The sequence below is a fragment of the Balaenoptera physalus genome, assembly GCF_965194825.1.
Source record: "Balaenoptera physalus genome assembly, chromosome: 3".
In the NCBI taxonomy this organism is placed as follows: Eukaryota; Metazoa; Chordata; class Mammalia; order Artiodactyla; family Balaenopteridae; genus Balaenoptera; species Balaenoptera physalus.
Window position 1 is genome coordinate 95,645,827 of NC_138890.1, and position 13,384 is coordinate 95,659,210.

Consider the following 13,384-nt stretch of genomic DNA (forward strand, 5'->3'; position numbering starts at 1 on the left):
ATGCCTTTTTCCTCCATGTGTTTATTCAGTACCACCAGGTATATTTATTATTTGTACCAGATGAAACGTGACAAAATATTTGAAAGGCTTTTTTAAATAGCTCTATGGTCAGAAGTTTGCCAGGTTGGAAGCTGATATTCAGAGCCTGATAAGAACTTTTTGTTTTAGGCCTTCTCCCCTAAGCTTAAATGAAACTATGTACTCAGAGGGAAAGAAAAACATTCCAAAGACAAACAGCTCTAAATCTAGAATACAAGGTCTTTTGATTTCCATTTTAGTTGAAGATCTTCTCCCTGATTTAAAAAAGCAAATTGAAGATAATGTAGTTCTCTCAGGAACAGTGCTCCACTGCTTGTGAGCCACTGCATTTCCCCAACCATGGGTTGTTTTCTCTTGAATAAAGGTCATTAAACACATGACTTAATTGCAATATTTATGTCATTTGACACAATAACAAGATGCGTTGTGTGATCCCAGATTGGGAATGGTAAGAAGTTTAAAGAACATTATCAGGATAGCTGACAACAGTTAAATATGGATTGTGGATTAGAAAATATTGAATCAATGTTATTCTCTGACTTTGAAAATTCTGCTCTTAGGACATACACAGTGAAATATTTAAAAGTAGGGGAACATAGTTTCTGCAGCTTCCTCTCAAATGATTCAGAAAAAAATATAAATATGTATCTATGATATTGTGGATGTGTTTATGTATGTAGGTTTATATATAATTTAGCAAAAGCAAGTTGTAAACAACTGATGCATATTTGTACACGGCATATGAGATAATTTGAGTATTATTATAGCTTTCTCTGTGAATTTGAAATTAAAGGTTAAGAAAATCAACACCTGCTTAACCAAGGATACCACAGACCAGGTTAAGAAATAGATGACTGACTGAGAAAAGATCTTTCAATGTCTAAAATAAGCTGGGGATTATTATATAAAATATTCAAGAACCTGTTTCAAAAGGGGAAATTTTAGTAGAAAAATTTGTTAAGTGACATGAGTAGACTCTTCAGAAAAAAAGTGAAAAATCTGAAAGCACATATGTGAAGAAAACATAAAATAATCATTTGTGAGATACATGCACGTTAAAACAAGGAGCTATTACTTAAACTGAATAGTTGGTAAAAGATTACTTCCCAGAATACCTATATCAATCTGTCCTTTAACCAGAGTGTATGGATGTTCTTGCAGTTTCTGGTCCTTACTAACAATAGGCACATTTTTTCAAATGTTTGCCAGTCAGACTGTATATCTGTCACTGGAAGAGCAAAATGGGTAAAATGGACTGAATGCACACCATGAAGTATTAGTGTTTGAAGGAAATGGTTTAGAGATACAGAAAACAACATTGGTAAATATCCATAGCATGGGGATTATTGAAGAAAGATATTTAATAAGGTATATGATACAATACCATTTTTGCAAATTAAAAACATGCACACATAAAACAATGATGCCAATTTTGCAAAACAAAATATTAATTAAGCACATTAGAGTAGTTGCCTAGGTGAGGGTAGAATGGTATGGAGAACTAGATTCAAAAGTCCCACCATATGTGATTCTGAATCTCATCTAGTTTATACTGGCATTTTTGTTTTTTATCACAATTAGACCAGGTCCTTTTCTGTAGAAAGAAAATTTAGATTTTTCAAAATAATGATCCTGTCTCCCAAGTTTCCTTCTTTCTGCCTACAGATAAACAACTTGTTTAGTGATTTTTTTTTTTAACTGAAGAAGTTTTATATTATCTTCCAGGCATTATCCTAAGTACTTTATGAGTACTGACTCAATTAATCCTCATCACAACAACTTGAGATAGGTTACATCATTATCCCCATTGTATAGATGAGGAAGTCTAGTCACAGAAGGGCTAAGTAACTTGTTCAATGCCCTGGCATTATTCAGTGGTGGAGTTTACATATGAGCTTGAGCAATCTGGCTACAGAGATTGCATGTAGACCACTAGACCATCTGTTCTTCCTTCTCAGCCGTATGATAAGCTATTCCATAATGGCTCTGTTTTTCTGTAAAAACCAGGACTTAGCATCCCTCTTAAAGAGTCATGTCTGCAGTTGAGATGTGTGGTCAGGAAGTGATCTATGAGTAAAGTTTTATAGAGCATAGCTACTGCAGGCTTGAAGGCAACTCAGGACCCAGGTCAGTTTGAGTTAAAAATCCTTATTTTATTTTTATATTTTAAAAGCTTTTTTTTTTTAATTAATTAATTAATTTATTTTTGGCTGTGTTGGGTCTTCGTTTCTCTGCGAGGGCTTTCTCTAGTTGTGGCAAGCGGGGGCCACTCTTCATCGCGGTGCGCGGGCCTCTCACTGTCGCGGCCTTTCTTGATGCAGAGCACAGGCTCCAGACGCGCAGGCTCAGTAGTTGTGGCTCACGGGCCCAGTTGCTCCGCGGCACGTGGCATCTTCCCAGACCAGGGCTCGAACCCATGTCCTCTGCATTGGCAGGCAGATTCTCAACCACTGCGCCACCAGGGAAGCCCCCTTATTGTTTTATTGTCTTTGTTTTTGTTTGTTTGTTTTTAGTGAACCATTCTGTAAGCAGCTTCAATAACTCATCTGTAGTTACCCTCAGGGTTCTAGGAGGTGATGCATCAGGGTTAAGGGACTGGTATACACCTAGTTCAATCTCTGAAAATGTTCCTCACACAGAAGACAAGCAGCACAGGCCTCCTGTAATTCCTCTCCTTTTTTGCCATTTATTCACATAACACAGACTTTTTTGTTCATCAGACTTAGACCACCTTTGCTCTTTGTATGCAGAATATACCTCATAAAGCACATGTTGTAATTATGGGCATTTGAGTTTTTCTAACAAATGCCATTGTTTTAATTTCCCATCAGTCATTTTTAGCGACTCTACTTACAGAGATGAATCCAGGAATTTTTGTGACCTTTAGCTTACAAAGTTTAGAGGAGTCATTTTATGATACATATTACAAAAATCATAACTTCAAAAATAAGGTACATTATGAAAAAAGGACATAAAAGGATTTATATAAATATATACCTATAAAAATAATCCAAAATTGAGAAATTAACATTTTTATTATTGCCATCCCATTTCCATAATGCTTTAATGTATGTTGACTGAATATTCTTTGATTGCTGACAATATTTAAATACTATTTTCTATAAAGCAAATAGAAAGACAATTCAAGCTTTCCTCTGGCATGATCTATAAGAATTTGTTTTAATTATTGATAACTTAGAAAAGTTGCTTTTAGGTTCACAACTTTTTATGGGTATGTTGCTTCTTTTTTAGGAATTTGTCAAATGTAGTGAAAAGTTTTTTAAAATTTATAAAGTTTTTTAAAATTTATAAAGTTTTTTTAAATTTATAAAGTTTTTTAAAATTTATAAACTCCGTGCTTTAAAGGAATTTACTATCAGCTTAATTCTGGGGCCTCTACAATCCAAATATTTCCATTACTAGGCCCCATAGAACCCATTGAAATTGGAAAAGGGGTTTGGCTGGCATCTTCTTCTCAGATGCAAGCTGCACTATAGGTAGGAGTAGTCTTGCAAGCTGTTGCTATAGTGTGACAGCCAGCAGTAAGCTAGTACTATAAGAAAGTAAGTGACTGTGACCCTCATAAATATAACTGACTAAAACAAATGCAGTAATAAATTACCATTAACTATACTCCAGATCCTATTTGGATTTTACCAGTTCTTTCACTTTAGTCCTTTTTCTGTCCCAGGATCTAATCTAGAATATGACATTGCATGTAACACTACTTCAATTTTATGGAAAAAAATTACAGCCAATGAGTCAAAATTTTATACACATGACCATCGTGCCATTTGTGAATCTTTCTGTTTATACCATCATGCTTAACTACTTTACATGCTTAACTACTGTATTATACAATACAAGGTCTAACTCATACGTCATTCCTTCAGCAAAGTCTTCCCTCCGCTCAACATGAACAGATTCTTATTTGTATTCTCATGGTAGTATGCTTGTGCGGTTAGCACATCAGTCACCATACTGCCAGAACCATTTTACTCATCTCTCACTGATTGTGACACTGAGCTCCTTGAGAGGGCAAAATGCCTCACTTTTTCAACTTTGAATTCTAAGTGTCTGGTGCAGTGGAAGACAAATTATAAGTGTTTAATAAAATGTTAAGTTGACATAACTTTTTAGAGACTCCAGCTGTGGTTTCCACTTCATATTCACTTCCATAACAACAACAAAAAAAATGGACACTATTATGCATAGAAATATATTTTGGTTCCATCTTCCTTCCCTGCCTTTTGCCCCCAACTCATTAAGGCTCATTCAGGCTCATAGGTTTATTTATTTATTTATTTTTCCCCAGGGTCTGTGTGTGGTCAGGATGGTGGCAAGCACATTTAGATTAGGCACTTCTGTCCTTACGTGCAATCAGTAAATTTTCTTCAAGATATGAAAATTAGAGGCTTGCTATAATATAATATACACTAAAGTGTTGCATTATTAAAAAGTTGACATGTAAGTTCTTAAAAGTAAGTTTTTATTTTCTCTGCATATCACAGTGAAATATATCAATAGATAGTAACTCACAATGCAGCTTTTCAAAGGTCACTATATTTAAGAATTTGAAAAGACTCTGAAATCATGAGCCCACGTCTCTGCCTTCAAGCCAGCAATGCCTAAAACATCCAAGACAGATATTCACTATTGCATTAATTAATCTTCTTGTCTGTATGTTTTGATATCCTGAAAAGTGATTTACAGGCCATAGATTAAAGGCCCATTCAATTTTGTCAGTAGTTTCTTAAAGTTTTAGTAAGGCTGATTTGTTTAAATATCTTTCTTCTATTTTAATTATAAATTATTTGGCTAAATTATATGGGTGATGTGGGAAAAAATATTGAAAGTCCCATAACCATTATCTTTCAAGAATATACAAATTCCCCCTTAGCAACAACCTGGTAACAATAAAATTTGCACCTTCGGTATGATAACACTTCTGACACCGTAGTACATAGATAACTGCTTTTAGGTATGAAGGAGGTATTTGCCAGCATTTTGGAGGTTTGTGCTCTATCAACAAATATTAAGTAAAGAAGAAATAATGCTTCTGTATCATACCTAGGAACTTGGCCAACATTTCTTAAATGAGGAAAGATAAAATGTTTATATTTTGCTCCCAAAATTAGTTCGATGTTAGAAATGTCATGTTTGCAAGATATAACTGAAGATGGGTCTGATCCATATTAAGTAGAGTCTTCCTCTTGCTTCAAGCAATGGCTTTAACTAATTTTATCTATTTAACTGGATATACTTTCCCTATTAATATTTAAGTAATACCAGCATTTTCTGTTTTGCAACATTTTGAAAATAAACACACCGATATCTCTATCTCAAGAATCAAATTTGAACAAGACAAAAGAAAAATCTTTGTGAAATTCATATAATGCACAAAAACTTAAAAACTAACATAAGGAATGTCCTTTAAATTAATAAACCTAAACTCTCTTTTTTACCTCGTATTTATTAAAATTCAAAATTATTTTCTACTTCAGAATTATTGGTCTATACAGCTATCAGGCTAGAAGATTCAAGCAAGTTCTAGTGTATGTCTTTCTCTGTGTGTGAGTTGCTGTGTGTATTCGTTTCCTAATTAACAACTCCTCCACATGGTCAATTTAATAATGAGTCTTTGTAAAGCTTACTTTGATGTGAAGGGTCACTATGATCTATTGCCCAAAGAAGATATTTCTCTTTGTTCTCATTTGTTCAGCCTGTAGACTGTACGTAGTCTGTATTTCTACTATTTACAAATATCTTAGGTAAAATGTAAAAATATTTTCACTGAAAATTTGTGAAAAAGTTGGGATGATTTGAAAACCTTGTGACACATTAAGATTTGGGCTTCAGCTTTATGGACAAATCTGTAGAATTTTTAGTGACTTCATAATGATTACTCTGAGGACAGAGATTTGTAATAGGTTGAAAATTGAACTTTTGAGTTGGTAGAGACAGTTACCTGCCTACCACATATTTATTATCCCCTCGTTTTAGGGGTGTGTGTGTGTGCGTGTATGCACACACGCTTATCTAGTGGTCCGAAAACGAGAATCCTTTGCTTACAATCCAACTCTTTGAATTTAGTTTCTTCCGTACCTCAGTGTCTTCCTGTTCTTTGATCTTCACTTATAAAATATAACTAACAGTTAGTTATGCCCTGTCTCTTTGACAAGGTTTTTGGGAGAGGCAAATATGCCAATGTGATGTGGAAGCCTTTAAAATAAGTTAATTTTTAAATTTTCAGGTGTAATAACATTAACTACTAAAATAGTTTATCTTGGAATATGTTTTTAAACAGGATGAGAAAATACATAATCTAAACTAATTTGCATGACGGTAAGTCACTTTGAAATGGGTTTGTACTTCAGCTCAGTTTAATTTGGACACTGCACAAATCTATGGGCATAAACCACTTTTAACTTGTTTCAAAGTACAGGAAACTGGGTTGTCTCCTTACAGATATCTGCTGTATTGCAGATTGACCAGTGGAATAGAGTAACATCTAAATATGGGTATGGAAATTAGGTTTCACAGTGAGGAAGTGAGAGGAGGGTGAGAGCCACAGTAGTTTTATGGGACACATGTTTGTTAGTTAAGTGCTCCAAGCACCTATAATCTAACCTGGGGCAGGCCAAACATCTTTGTCAGTCTCAGGTTTGGAAGCCACAGGGTTCATGTGATTCTTCCAGGAGTGGATACAGAGGAGATTATTTATCTGTTTCTGGTTGCTGTAGGAGGTCTGCCATACTCTGTAATTTTTCTCTTAAACAGGTCCCATATTGGTGGGCAAAATATCAAGAAGTATATTCATAAAGATAGGCTTTTCCTTCTAGCAAATAATAGTACTGATAGTGATAATAGCTAGTATGTATTAAGTACTTTTACTTTTTAAAAGATTGCCAAGCATGATATTACATAATTCAATAAATAAATGAATTAGGTACTGTTATCATTGCTATTTTAAAGATGAGAAAAGTAAGTATTAGAGAAGTTAAATAATTTGCCCAAGGTCACACAGCAGCTGTGGTACCAGAATTGGAACAGAGGCCTTCTGACTCAGATATCCGTATTCTTAAAAACTATATTATCTTACCTTTACATATAGACAGGTGGCTACAATATATAGGCATACCTCGGAAGTACTGGGGGTTAGATTCATGACACCGCAATAAATCTAATACCACAGTAAATTTAACATTGCAATAAAGCAAGTCACAAACGAATTTTTTGGTTTCCCAGTGCCTATAAAAGTTACGTTTACACGAAACTGTAGTCTATTAAGTGTGCAATAGCATTATGTCTAAAAAATGTACAAACCTTAATTTAAAAATACTTTATTGCTAAAAATTGCTAACCATTATTTGAGCCTTCAGTGAGTCATAATCTTTTCGCTGGGGAAGGGTCTTGTGTCAGTGTTGATGGCTGCTGACTGATCAGGGTGGTAGTTGCTAAAGCTTGGGGTGACTGTGGCAATGTCTTAAAACAAGACAACAATGAAGTCTGCCACATCAATCAACAGTTCCTTTCATGAACAATTGCTCTGTAACATGTAGTTCTGTGTGATAGAATTTTGATCTCAGAACTTCTTTCAGAATTGAAGTCAGTCCTCTCAAAATCTGCTGCTGCTTTATCAACTAAGTTTATGCAATATTCTAATTCTTTTGTTGTCATTTCAATAGTCTTCATAGCATCTTCACCAGGAGTAGATCCTATCTCAAGAAACCACTTCCTTTGCTCATCCGTAAGAAGCAACTCCTCATCCATTAAAGTTTTATCATGAGATTGCAGCAATTCAGTCACATCTTCAGGCTCCACTTCTAGTTCTCTTGCTCTTTCCACCACGTCTCAATGACTTCCTCCACTGATGTCTTGAACTCCTGAAAGTCATCCGTGAGGGTTGGAATCAACTTCTTCCAAATTCCTGTTCATGTAGCTATTTTGAACTGTTACCATAAATCATAAATGTTCTTAGTGGCATCTAGAATGGTGAATCTTTCCAGAAGGTTTTCAATTGACTTTCCCCAGATCCAACACAGGAATCACTATCTATGGCAGCTATAGCCTTATGAAATGTATTTCTTAAATCATAAGACTTGAAAGTCAAAATTACCCCTTGAGCATAAAGATGCAGACATAGAGAATGGACTTGAGGACACGGGGAGGGGGAAGGGTAAGCTGGGATGAAGTGAGAGAGTAGCATTGACATATATACACTACCAAATGTAAAATAGCTAGTGGGAAGCAGCTGCATCACAGGGGAGATCAGCTTGGCGCTTTGTGACCACCTAGAAGGGTGGGATAGGGAGGGTGGGAGGAAGATGCAGAGGGGATATGGGGATATATGTATACATATAGATGATTCACTTTGTTATACAGCAGAAACTAACACACCATTGTAAAGCAATTATACTCCAATAAAGATGTTAAAAAATATATATATATTGGTAAAGAAAAAAAAAAAATTACCCTTTGATCCATGGGCTGCAGAATGAATGTTGTGCTTGCAGGCATGAAAACAGAATGAATCTTGTTGTATAGCTCCATCAGAGCTCTTGAGTGACCAGGTGCAGTAATCTTTTTTTTTCCTGAGCTGTAGATCTCAACAGTAGGGTTAAAAAATTTAGTAAATCATGTTGTAAACAGACGTGCTGTCATCCAGGCTTTGTTGTTTCATTTTTAGAGCATAGGCAGAGTACATTTACTATCATTTTTAGGGACCCCAGGGATTTTGGAATGGTAAATGATCATTGGCTTCAACTTCAAGTCACCAGCTGCTAACCCCTAACAAGAGAGTCAGCCTGTCCTTTGAAACTTTGAAGCCAGGCTTTGACTTCTCTCTCACCATGAAAGTCCTAGATGGCATCTTCTTCCAATAGAAGGTTGTTTCATCTACACTGAAAATCTGTTTAGTGTAGCCACCTTCATTTATTATCTTAGCTAGATCTTCTGAATAACTTGCTGCAGCTTCTATCCCAGTCCTTCGCTGCTTCACCTTGCTCTTTGGTGTTACAGAGATGGCTTTTTTCCTTAAACCTCATAAACCAGCGTAAAACCTTTCTTGCGCAGTTTCCTCACCTCTCTGTGCCTTCATACGGTTGAAGAGAGTTAGGGCCTTGCTCTGGACTACGCTTTGGCTTAAGGGAGTGTTGTAGCTGGTTTGATCTTCTGTTCAGACCACTAAAACTTTCCCCATATCAGCAATAAGGCTTTTCCACTTTTTTTTTTTTTTTATCATTCGTGTGTTCACTGGGGTAGCACTTTTAATTTTCTTAAGAACTTTTCCTTTGCATTCACAACTTGCCTAACCATTTGGCACAAGAGGCCTAGATTTTGGTCTGTCTTGGCTTTTGACATGCCTTCCTCACTAAGCTTAATCTTTTCTAGCTTTTGATTTAAAGTGAGATTTGTGTGACTCTTCCTTTCACTTGAACTCTTAGAGGCCACTGTAGAGTTATTCATAGGCTTAATTTCAATATTGTTGTGTCTCAGGGAATAGAGATGCCCAAAGAGAAGGAGAGAGATGGAGGAATGGCTGGTTGGTGGAACAGTTAGAACAAATCTAACATATATCAATTAAGTTCGCCATCTTATATGGGCATGGTTCACGGCACCCCCAAACAACTAGTGACATCAAGTATTACTTATCACAGATCAGCATACCAAATATAATAACAATGAAAAAGTTTGAAATATTGCAAGGATTACCAAAATGTGACACAGAGACATGAAGTGAGTAAATGCTGTTGGAAAAATGGCACCAAAAGACTTGCTTGAGCAGAGTTGCCACAAACCTTCAATTTGTAAAAAAAAAAAAAAAAAAAGAAAAGCAATTATCTGCAAAGAACAATAAAGTGAAGTGCAATAAAATGAGTTATGCCTTATTAAAATTAATTGTTTGTTAAATCTTTGCTTTATTTCAAAAAAATTAGAAACTTGGATACTTCTTATTAATTTTCTTGATAAACTGAGTACAAGAAACCAATACGTATTATATTCATGCATATACTGGCTCCATTTTCCAGGAAATGTAAGTTGTACAGTATCTTGTGATTTATTTTTCAATTGAAGATGCTTTTATAGATGAGATGGTTACTAACTGGAAGTTAGAATTTTATCATTTTAAAAGGCTTAGTCAGTCAGTCATTTGACTAATTAACATAGAGTACTGTTATTATTTATTACATTGTTATTTATTATACAAGAGGTCAATAACGTATTATAAAACTTTTTGTTCAGAAACAAAGAGTGGTTGAATTAACTAGTCAGCTTCCAATATTTTCTTTAAAGTTGGAAAAGAATGATCAATGTTTTTTCGATATGAAGTCAAATTTTAAAAGCATTATTTAAAAGCCCTCATTTGCAAATTAAAGCTAATTCACTACATTCATTAGGGCTATACTTACCTAAAATGATTTTCATTTGATTATGAATATTATGATTAAAATGAGTCTTAGTATGCAAATACCACTTAAGTTCATTTACATATGTTACTTAAATCACAAGCTTTTGTAAGCACAGTAGTATTACACAAAATATACAACTTTACTAAATAAAGAGTAGAAATTGCCATTCTGCAAATTATATGGAGAGAAGTAATTTTTAAATAGCCTATTTGTCCTCTTTACTTTAAAATATGAAGATGCTATTAAAATTTGACAGTTCTCTTCTCAAAAATGTAAGCATGGCATGTAAAATATCTGTGTGTATGGAATGGAAAATATGCATATATATATTTGTATAGTGTAAAAGGATCATCTGTAACACAAAAACTTCTTAATATCTTTAATAACAGCTAAAATAATGATGATGATGATAGTAATGGTAATAACTGCCAAGAGGGTCATGAGTTCTTCATATTCAAAGTGGTGTCGGGGAAGAAGACATTTTCTACCATTCTAGGTTTTTCTGGCTAGTCTAAGAATTAAATTAACATGAGATGCACTAACAGGAGAAAATCGAATGAAAGTTTAATAACATGTATACATGAGAGATACCCAGGAAAACTGAGTACTTGCCAAAATGGCCAAAACCCTCACCTTAAATACCTCTTCAGCTAAAGATAAAAGAGGATGTTGGGGGTAGTGGTTTAGGACTTCAAAGAGGAAGAAGGCAATTCACATAGAGATGGAAAACCAAGTATTTGGTAAAGTGTTTGCAGGGCCATGCAGAGACAATGGGACACAGAGAGAACTTTTAACAAACAGACTTTGCTAGGTTCCTCCCTATCACACCTAGTTCATACTGTAGTTATCTATGGTGGCAGCTCCCTTCCTGGAACAGTTCCTGTATCTACATTCTTTCAGACAGTTAAGGGGAAGGTCAAAGTTTCTTCCTGAGTCTTTTGGGCCTTGATTGTTTTCAGCTCGAAACAATCCTCATACCAAAGAGACATTTTGGGGTGGCAAATTTTGCTCCCCTACAGTGGTTATAAACATTTCTTCATGATATGATATGAAATGATATTAAGAATTGCAATTTATGTGTTTTATACTATGTAAAAGGTTTGGTGGTAAGCACCCTACATGAACTATGTCACTATACCACCGCAGAAGGTTTTTGAGTCTGGTACTATTACAATCCCCCATTAATTAAATTTGTGAGCATCAGCCTTGAAAATAAGTAGCTTTTGCAGGATTATATGAATAGGAAGGTGCTAAGCAGGAGTCTAACTCTAAAGTCCATGCTTATTACCTCTGTTCTTTATTTGCTTCTACCACAGAGAATAGTCATTGGCAAATTCAGAAATAAGAGTGTCTCCATACATGTCTATTATTAAAGTCATTTATGTGAAAATTCAAGTGTATGCTTATTCTCATACCCAATTAGGAACCGTGAGGATTCTGATATGTAAGTGTACTTGTAAAAATGCAAATATAAATCTTAGTAATAGTATATCCCTTTTTTAATTTGGTGTCTTTTGCTCAATAGAGTACTATGAATAATGTGTGTCACCAAATGGGACATTAAATATCTGTTCAATTTTGTCAGTGATATAATCACAACAAAATTCTAATATCTGGCTTTAAGTCTATCTGATTCTTACTAGCTGTTTTCCAACATGAAAAATAAAATAACTTTGTGAATGTCCAAATTTACAAAACAAATAAGTTAGAGTGTGGTTATATGAAATCCCAAAATATTTCTCACTTCACAAGAATATTCATTAAAATGTCTCTTTAAATGGTAAGTCCTCCAAGAGAAATTTGATATACATGATGCATTATAGAAAATAATCAGTTTACAACCATCTTTTCAAGCATGCATGTATTGTTTAAACTTTTGTAAACCTGATTTCTGAAGAAACCATGATGATGAACTGAAAAAAAAAGCCCCAATGTCTGATACATGTACAAAGCCTGTGGCTCTATATTGTTCGTGAAAGAGGAGGTGGCCCTCTGTTTTCCAGAGGACCCAACCCTGCCCCATCGCAGCACACTCAGCTTCTTAGGTGAGTCTCCTTATAAAAGAGAATCAGCACTTAATGCATTAAAGTGTGTTTGATGTGTTCACCTCTTATCAAGATTATTTCAGAAAACAAGGAAATTGCAAGTTTTGAAATGGTGCTATTTAAAAATACTTTGCAGCTGCTTTTTAAGCAGTTCCCACCACCCATACCATCCTCCTGTCTATAACAGACTTCTACTTGAAAATGAGATATAACATTTGAAGTGTCATTTTATAGCTTCAGTCCAAACCTTTATAGATTTCTTTGACCCATCTTATTTTTTCCCAAATGAGGAAAGAAAAAAATCTGTTATTTTTATATCCTTTGAAAAATAGAAAAATATTCTTGAACTCCAACAGTGACTCAATAGACACTGCATATGTCTTTCAGAAGCAAAGCGAATCTCTTTTGAGCTCAATCTTAGGGAAAGCAGTTAATGACATTTTCTATATGAAAAACTTGCAGATTTTGAGAAATTTTTACCCTGAATATTTAGGGGCCCTTGTTGGGATTAAGAACAATAACAATAATAATGACTATAGTAATAACAAATACAAAAGAATGAATAATCATCAAATACTTACTACCATTGTCTCAACAGGCTGAATGTGGAAATAAAAGCAAACCTGTATGGAAAAAAAAAAATTACTACCTTGCTAGGTACTGTGAAAAACTATTTACATAAATTATTTCTTTTAAATGACACCAAAACTCTGTAGGTAGATACTGTTGTCCTAATTTAACACATAATGAAGCCTAGATTATAAAGGGTTAAGTAACTAAATTCACTCTTAAATACATACTGCTGAGCACCTCTATTTATTTGTTCACCTCTACGTCAGGGAACAAAACAGTAAAAATTCACTTGTAGAGATTACATTCTAGTTGGTA

General features: G+C 34.6%; 1 long non-coding RNA gene across 1 annotated transcript; it reads left to right on the forward strand.

The window, feature by feature from the left end:
* Window positions 1-1,746: 1,746 nt before the first annotated feature.
* On the forward strand, window positions 1,747-13,138 carry LOC309657585. The gene is made up of 2 exons (XR_014261855.1): window positions 1,747-2,176; window positions 2,502-13,138. It is a non-coding gene; the product is annotated as an uncharacterized lncRNA (long non-coding RNA).
* The last annotated feature ends 246 nt before the right edge of the window (window positions 13,139-13,384 follow it).